The sequence below is a fragment of the Aulonocara sp. 'chitande type north' Nkhata Bay genome, unplaced genomic scaffold (assembly GCF_057382095.1).
Source record: "Aulonocara sp. 'chitande type north' Nkhata Bay isolate Kocher_YH1m ecotype deep benthic unplaced genomic scaffold, A_spYH_male_GT1.1 unmapped_scaffold_31, whole genome shotgun sequence".
NCBI classification, from domain to species: Eukaryota; Metazoa; Chordata; class Actinopteri; order Cichliformes; family Cichlidae; genus Aulonocara; species Aulonocara sp. 'chitande type north' Nkhata Bay.
Genome location: NW_028234363.1, coordinates 116067 through 125051, shown reverse-complemented (window position 1 = coordinate 125051; position 8985 = coordinate 116067). Strand labels below are relative to the sequence as shown.

The 8985-nt window shown below is 41.4% G+C and overlaps 1 long non-coding RNA gene across 24 annotated transcripts; it reads left to right on the top strand.

Annotated features, from left to right (window-relative positions):
* The first annotated feature begins 1447 nt into the window (after nucleotides 1-1447).
* Nucleotides 1448-8672, top strand: LOC147300561 (uncharacterized). 24 transcript variants are annotated; one of them, XR_015127763.1, is made up of 9 exons: nucleotides 1448-1698; nucleotides 2236-3375; nucleotides 3692-3771; nucleotides 4519-5323; nucleotides 5508-6258; nucleotides 7096-7216; nucleotides 7468-7506; nucleotides 7682-7803; nucleotides 7880-8672. It is a non-coding gene; the product is annotated as an uncharacterized LOC147300561 (long non-coding RNA). The 24 variants fall into 24 exon arrangements; XR_015127766.1 differs by having other exon boundaries at nucleotides 4519-5687; nucleotides 5782-6258; XR_015127749.1 differs by having other exon boundaries at nucleotides 1449-1698; nucleotides 2236-3049; nucleotides 3173-3375; nucleotides 4519-6258.
* The last annotated feature ends 313 nt before the right edge of the window (nucleotides 8673-8985 follow it).

The following is an 8985-nucleotide window of genomic DNA, read 5'->3' as shown; positions in this document are numbered from 1 at the left end:
CACAAACACACACAACAACGAACGAGAAACAAACACAGAGAGAGGACAAAGTGGTTATACAGAACTTGAGGACATTATCTACATGTAATTATCTACATAATTATAAATTTGTTGTGTTTTCTTTAACAATGTCAGAAGGAGAGAGGCACTGAGGCACCGTCTTCCGCCCCCCGACGCTCCTGCTGCGCCTCCTCCTTCTGACAGGAACTGCCTACAGAACAAGCATGAATGATGCCTGAGTGGACACACGCAACTCACAAGTTCCTGGCTCTGTCAGCTCCTCTGCAGAGGGTTTCCCTAAGAAGGTGGACCTAGCAGGGTCACCGGGGGACGGGGAGCTGTGCCTCACGGCCCTCACTTCGCCGGAGAAACCCTCATGCAGAGTTCAGAAACTTGTGTGTTGAGTATGTCGCTGTGAGCCTCCACCATTTAACTAGTGGGTGAAGCCTGAACTGTCTAGAGACAGACCAGACCAGCTGCACAACGCAGACACTTCAAACCTGAGGACAAATCTGAGAGAACAGAAAAAGGAAAGGAAACTTAGCTTAGAACCATGCAGCGCTACAGGAGACGGCAGCACTGCAGAGGTGAGGACCGGCACCTGTTTGAAAGAGACAAATGCACACAAACACACACAACAACGAACGAGAAACAAACACAGAGAGAGGACAAAGTGGTTATACAGAACTTGAGGACATTATCTACATGTAATTATCTACATAATTATAAATTTGTTGTGTTTTCTTTAACAATGTCAGAAGGAGAGAGGCACTGAGGCACCGTCTTCCGCCCCCCGACGCTCCTGCTGCGCCTCCTCCTTCTGACAGGAACTGCCTACAGAACAAGCATGAATGATGCCTGAGTGGACACACGCAACTCACAAGTTCCTGGCTCTGTCAGCTCCTCTGCAGAGGGTTTCCCTAAGAAGGTGGACCTAGCAGGGTCACCGGGGGACGGGGAGCTGTGCCTCACGGCCCTCACTTCGTCGGAGAAACCCTCATGCAGAGTTCAGAAACTTGTGTGTTGAGTATGTCGCTGTGAGCCTCCACCATTTAACTAGTGGGTGAAGCCTGAACTGTCTAGAGACAGACCAGACCAGCTGCACAACGCAGACACTTCAAACCTGAGGACAAATCTGAGAGAACAGAAAAAGGAAAGGAAACTTAGCTTAGAACCATGCAGCGCTACAGGAGACGGCAGCACTGCAGAGGTGAGGACCGGCACCTGTTTGAAAGAGACAAATGCACACAAACACACACAACAACGAACGAGAAACAAACACAGAGAGAGGACAAAGTGGTTATACAGAACTTGAGGACATTATCTACATGTAAATATATAACCATGTCATAGCATCATAGGACCAAATTTGTTGTAAGATTCTAAATATATGTGACGTCATCATCCTGTAAGCCGAATAGGGCTTTGGACCTTGATGTCACAGGAGGCGGGCCACGCCCCCCGCCGCCATGACAGTAGGCCAGACAAAGGATACAGCTTCAGCTATGGTTCATACTTGTTTTGTAGTTGGTTGCAACGTTAGATCTCATGATCGTGAAGGCAAGAACCTGGATAATGGGCTATCTTTTCATCGTTTTCCATCCTGGAGGCAACGTGTATCTGATATCACCAAACAAAGACGCCAGTCATGTGCAATCCCCAGCTTTTTGTTGATTTGCTCGTGGCATTTTCTCTCCAGTGAGTTCTAAATTAATTCATATCACTATCCGGTTGTTCAGTCTGACGTCACTAGCCGTGTCTGGGTCTAAACTCCGCTGCAGGTCCATATATCAAACGATCACTGTGGCATTACTGAGAGTTGAAAAACTGTCTAAAGTCTTTCATCTTTAATAAAATGATCAGCGTTCTGCTCTACCAGGTGTAACAATTGAGTTTAACATCCAGGCATCCATGAAAACGGAATTTATGACATTTAACGGAGTTAGAAGTTAGCAGGGAGTTAGCTCGCTAGCTTCTATCTAAATACAATATAGCATGTCCTGACTGCGGGGTTTTGGAAACAAATTAAAACGTACAACTCTGCTATCACTTCCAGCATAAATGAAGACAGAAAACTAAACAGCAGTGACGTTTGTAGGGTGACTGAAGTTGGGCTAGCTGGTATATAATGATGTGCTACGTGACCGCTAGCGACACAGCTATGTTAGCATAATATAAACAAGCTAACTTTTTTTCCACTCGATAAAAGTTAATGTGAGCGTTCTCGGTGGTCAGGAACAAATGTAATCGCATGGCAGGATGCTGTAAAAGGACCAAACTTCAGCCAGGAGAACAACTGAGATAATCCATCCACAATACGAGGTTAGTCATTCATATACTGCTGCATGGGCTGGGTTGTAGTTACATCCTAAGGTTTTAAAAACTGAGCTTAAATAAATGATTAGCGGTAATAAAAGCCGAGGGAGGTCAACGGTGATCACTGACTGTTTTAGGAGCTTTTTGAGATCAAATAGAAGAAAACTTTGCTTCAAACCATGCAGGGCAGCTGTCTAGAGGTGAGCTTGTGTGATTCTTATTCTGTCAGTGAACAACCTAAAAACAGAAAAAAAGAAAGAAAACTTACCTTAGAAATCTGTAGGGTTGTTTCCTCTGAGACATGTTGGAATCTGTAAACAGCTACTCCAAAAAGGATCCAGGTGTTTCAAAATACCTCTTTGGTGAACGTTTCAATTCTGCTAACATAAATGCTGCAATTAATTAACTAAAAGTCATTGCTCTTCACCCCTATTTATAGACTTTTGCGGATCAACGGATTAAAGCATCATAGGACCAAATTTGTTGTAAGATTCTAAATATATGTGATGTCATCATCCTGTAAGCCAAATAGGGCTTTGGACCTTGATGTCACAGGAGGCGGGCCACGCCCCCCGCCGCCATGCGTATCGGGGCTTGCTTCATTTATGGGAGGAGCTGAAAATGATGACGTCCGAAGCCTCGCTGCCCGGCTGTACCACGTGACTGGTTCAGGAAGCGGTTCGAACTTTGCCACAAATAATCATTTTCCATACTGCCAGCATAAATATACACAGTATGCTGCCATCACTACAATATAGATGTTTTACACACTCCTTTTGTTGTTGACATTTACAGGCTGTGTGCAAAATGCCACACTCTTCAAATTCATGCCAACTAATATTTTTACGTCCAGTAGGTGTCCTGCTAGAGCAAATGAAGCTTCAAGAAGCTTCGCGTTGAGGTGAACCAATTGGATGAAAAGCTTCAGTGCTTCATGAGGCTTCATCTGCCCATCACTATCCCTCTGCTTCACTTATGGACGCACAGGCCCCTCGCGTCGGGGCCTGTGCGTGAAGGGTCCTCCGATTGAAGAGATTGCTGCGGAAGTGCCTGTTGTCGGTATATTTAGACATTTTCCAAATCACATTGTAGTGAGGTATACAGAATACAATAAATTATATAATGTAAACAACTACCTGAAAAACAGCAGATACAGCAGAGGAATTAATTATAGGCTATTACTTTTGTATCGTTTATTGCATTTATGGAGGGAGTGATGTATGCTGGGTAATGGCACAGCTAGCTACTGGGTGACTTTATTCACCCGCTTCGGCTGTTATCAGTCCATACAATGGGCGTTATTAGCACAAATCAGTCCCATAGATATGGGCCATTTCCTGCTAGATTGTTCAGAAGGTTGTTCTCATCCATCCAGATGGAGGATCACTAACAGGAGCGTGGGAAGACTCCAGAATCCACTCTGGCTGGAATCCGGTGGATATGCAGTGTGTACAGGTAAGACCATTTAAACAGACAGCATTTATAGAATGACTATTAAAAGTCAGCGAGTGTCAGTAATGTTAATGTGGTTATGTTAGTAATACACCGAGTGCTAATATAACAGCTTTAAGATGCATTTGTAGATATTATTACGTGTTTTACCGTCTTTATGGTGCTAGCTTAAAGTTACGGTGTAAACGTTAGCTTATATTGGAGGAAAGCTGTTACTGTTTAAACGATGTTAGCACAGAAATATTAGCTTCTGTCATGACTGATGAAGTTACTAGTTAATAAAGTTTCCAGTAATATAATAATAATATATAATAATAATCGCAGCCACAGATTGACAGCAAATATCTCGATTAGCTTCAGTGCATCTATAATAAATATGTGCAAGTTTCAGTGCTTCGTTTAAACTGTATGATACTTATACTGACCCAGGGTCAGTGTAAAATACAATCCTAGCTGTGTGAACAAAGCCTGGCTTCTTTAGTCCTGCATGACAAACCTCAGGATGCAGGTTATTATTACTGTTTCCTGCTGGCACACCTGTCACACCTGAGAGTCGGCTAGAAACTTACAGTGACGTGGACATCATGCAAAGACTGCCAGACTCTGTAATACTGCAAATGATCAGTGACTCAGGTTAACACTAAACTTTAAACGGCACCTCTGTGTCTCTGTGTGCTGAACATTTAGGATTGAGTCAGGCTGCATCAGCTGAAGCTGTTATTTGTATATATCAGTATTTTTTTTATTCAGGTGTGGGGAAAATACGTAACACTGCAGTGAAGCGATGCACCAGAGTAATCCCTGGCCAAAGGTATCGTACTCAAATCAGACTACTGATCCAGCCACATCAGCCTTTTGTGAGGTTTGTTTAAAGTAGACTTAAAGTGAACTACAGGTTCCTGAGAGGTGGACTGTGAGCACAGAAACACATGTTCATACATACAGCTGCAGCAAACTTACATTAATTTTAAATAGATTTGTTACTCTGGTGTCTGTCTTTGTGTTAGTCCTCTGACAGACTGGTGACCTGTCCAGGTGTGCTCTACCTATGACTACTGGGACAGGCTCTAGCCTCTGTAATAGAAAATTTCTGTTATTCTCATTTAAAGTATTTAAGTGCTTATGCATATGCTTAGTTGTAACACTGTTACTGTTCAGTGAAAGTTTCTAAAACTAGATGAACTTACTTCAGCGTCAGCAGTTTGAGAAAACAACTCCCTTTACGGGTGCTGATAAGGCCACAAAACAGCATAACCATTGATCCGTTGAAGTGTGGTAGGATCCGTTTGTAACTTCCTCCCTCTTCCTTGGAATGCATAAAGGAGTAGGAGCACCACTTCTGTGGCAGCGCTGACATGACTGAACTGTGATGTTTGATGTGTGTTGGCGCAGTAATAAATAGCTTGATCACAGCTCTTTCTGTGTTGCAGACTTTATTTAAAAAATTCCACGACACCTCCCACCCTCCCACTGCGAACCTGAATTGAATATTCAGAAGACATTTGTTTAAATAGTTCTACAAATCGGAGCTGTTGGTGTGTCCTTGGATTGTGTGGTAATAATATTAGAGCCTGCAATCTTTCTTACTGAATCTCTACTATGAGTCATGTTACCTGAGATTAATTCTGTTTACCTGTCAGCCTGGACGAATGTGCTGTGTGAAGGAAATTAAATTAAATCAGATCTGAACTGCTGCTACTTTTTGTTATTTTAATTCTCTTCTCTGTTTTCCAGAACAGTTCTCCACAGTCGCTGTCCACATGGGTCAGTGGGACCAAGAAGCACTCTGCTAATGTGTGGACTCTGACCAGCAACATCCAGCAGGACCCAGACAGCATTTTCTATCTCCCAGCTGGAGTTTTTGTTTGTCTGTGACTGGAGAGTCAGATTTTTGTTGAGCTTCACACTTGCAGACCTAAGTCAGTTTGCAGAGATCCCTCCCACTCTGGCTTTTATGTCCTAGATTTCTTATCTGAAACAGTAATATTTCAGTGACTGCTGCTTGTACCACAGGTTAATACACGCTACTGATCCCTGATAGGAGAATCATCAATTTTGGCAACAAAGAAGCCTGGTGGATGTTTGTTTACAGTCTGATGATGGGACATCATGCTCTGCATCGTCAAAGTTTGCCTCCTCATTATTATTCATACCCAGTAATGTGAAGTATGCTTATATCTACTATAACTGAACCAACCTGGTGCTCTTCATTTATGGAGGCTGTTGAGTCTGAATGTTGGATGTTGTGTATCTTGTGTTCTCTGGGCTTTGTTGTCCTCAGTCTTTTCGCAGGATCAGAAAACAAAACCAGGAGGCGCGTAAATGTTTCTTCAAATGTTTCTTCTGGATGATGATAAGACTGTGACACGGGATGCCACCTTTGGTCTTGTGATGAAGCAAAGCTCAGGAAGAAGTGGGATTAAATGGTACCCACATGTGTGCTGCTGAGAAGGATGTACAGGGGCACCTGCAGCCAAATCCAAGCTTCAGGTTAGTTGTAGTTGCAGAACGCTATAGGACTGAGACAGCTGAGGCATCAAATGTTTGATTAAACGGATGAAAAAGAGAAGTTTCTTCCCTATAATTATCACTTCTTAAAATCTGTAGCAACTTCAAGTCTGTCATCGTGCTGAGCATGCAAAGAATGTGACAATATATTTTTGTTCAATATTTAATTTCTTTTAGTTGCAATTGTTAAATGAAAAAATATATATATTCTTATAATTTAGCAAACTAATTTATCAAAAAAAATATACATATATCTGTATTAGTTTTAATAAATTAATTTGATACCTGTATTGAAAATACCATATTGTATTCATACAGAATCAGTTTGGTATCAGAATCAGAATCAGAATACTTTATTGATCCCTGGGGGAAATTATTTTTTGTTACAGTGCTCCATTTTAAACCAACATTAAGACAAGACAGACAATACGCTAACTAAGAATAGTACAATATATACATATATATACATACATACATACATAAGTCACTTATAAATAAATATTTGGAAAAGAAACATGTGTAGTTGTAGCAGCAAACAGTGTGTTAAGTGGATGCGTTGTACAGGGAGATGGCCACAGGCAGGAATGATTTCCTGTGTCGTTCAGTGGTGCTTTTCGGTAATCTCAGTCTCTCACTGAACGAGCTCCTGTGACTGACCAACATGTCATGGAGTGGGTGGGATCATTGTTTGTCTGCTCACTGATTGTTGAAACTAAGAGCTACTTTGATCTGTTTAGATCTAAAGTATCCAAAGTTGAGCTCTGATGTTTCTTCACCCCTGTGTGTGTGATATGTGATTCCTACATGCTGGCAGAGCAGCAGTTTGTGCTCACAGATGGTGACGGTGTGGAGAGACGGTGGTGTTTCCTCAGAAGAACCAGCAGAGTCACTTGCTGACTGATGCTCATCTGCACTGCACAGAGGAAATCAACTGACCGAGGTTTGTCCAGTGACGTGTTATGAATGTATATTTGTTTTATGCTTACAGTTATGTTTTTCTTGACAGAGGCTCTGCAGAGGTTAGACAAAGCAGAGAAAACATGTGCTTTACATTTTACTGTGATTTATTGAGATATTTGTTGCCTGATGTTCAGCAGGAATGGAGAAATAGAATCAAAGGGAGATGTTTTTGATGTTTTTGTAATGATGTAAGTAAATCTTCAATATTATTTATTTGCTTGGTTATATTAGGAGTGTTTCTGAGTGAGGGGGAGAAGAGTCATCATCCAGGTAAAGTGACGTAGATCAGTGGATACACTTGTCTCCCCTTTAAAGGAGACAATCCAAGTCATCCTTAAATGTTAGTGCTTTCAAATACACAAACATTTTTAAAGGACAAAAATGAACATCCAACTTTGACTGTAACACAAAATAAATCTTTCCATGTGTGTTTTCAAACTCTCAGATGGGCAGCATATCAGTCTTGGACTGTCTAACCTGCCGGAGCAGCACTGAATGACCACCACACATGAGCATGTTCCTGCAACATTCAGCATCTGATCCTTCATCTGTGTGCTTCTGCTTTTGGTAAGTAGAGTTACCCAACTCCAGTAACTCTACACACATGCCATCCATTTCTGACGGCCTGGTTACTTCCTGTCAGTTACTTTAGAAACCATGTGGTCACCTGACCTAACACTATTCAAGTGTCACATGTCAAACAGCTGGAGAGGAAACTACACCAGTGTACTGGGATGTTTCACCAACACGTGCCAGATGCTGTTCCTTCATGGTGACATCACAGAGACAGCCCCACCCACCTCAGGACCTCGCCATTTATCATGATGATTATAATGATGACAGCGAGCGGAACTAAGACTGCAAAAATCCACGACCAGAATTTTTCTTTCTAATTATTAATGAATACTGAGAGCCTCTTTCTGTGTTTTGTATGTTTTGGGGTTGTTTTTTTTACCTCATTTGTTACTAACAAAGTTCACCAAACTCACACAGTCTGTATGTTTCCATCTTTACCAGCCACACTCTAATTGCATTTAAGAAAATAATCCTTAGAAATCGTCATTTTTCTCTTTTGTAATTGATGATAATTCAGTGAATATAAGATAAGATAAGATAACTCTTTATTGTCATTGCACAGTCATACATAGTACAGTAGTACAATGAAATTGGAAAAACTGTCCTACGTCGGCACTACATATAACACAACACGACACGATATGACACATCACAACGTAACAAACAACACAACACAGTAACACACTGCTTCCTTCTATTGCGTCACACATTGCTTTAAGTTTTTCAGTGTCCAGTTATTTTTTACTGCTGTTTAAATTCTCTGAATGTTTGACCCTGTAGACTGTTTGATGGACTGCTTGTCTTCCTGTTTGTAACCGCCGCCTGTTTTTTTTAATAAAGATTTGGATTTCTGACTTCAACACAGCCTCTGCGTGTCCTCCCTTTGAGTCCTCTTCCTCTGTGAACGTGTTGCATGTGTCACAGATTCATTTTATTAGCAGCTTTCCCACAGTGAGTTGCATCAGCATTCATTCACAGCACATTTCAGAAGGATTCAGATTAATACAGTGATCTTATAGTCAGAATGATCCTGACAGAGTGCCACTGTAAACTATCTTTCATCAGGTAAATTTCAAAGTTCAGTATTTCAAAGCAGGAGTTATGAAGACTCATACTGGCATTAGGACTAATAATATGTACTTACAAAGTCAAAGTTTTTTAATTATGCTAGAA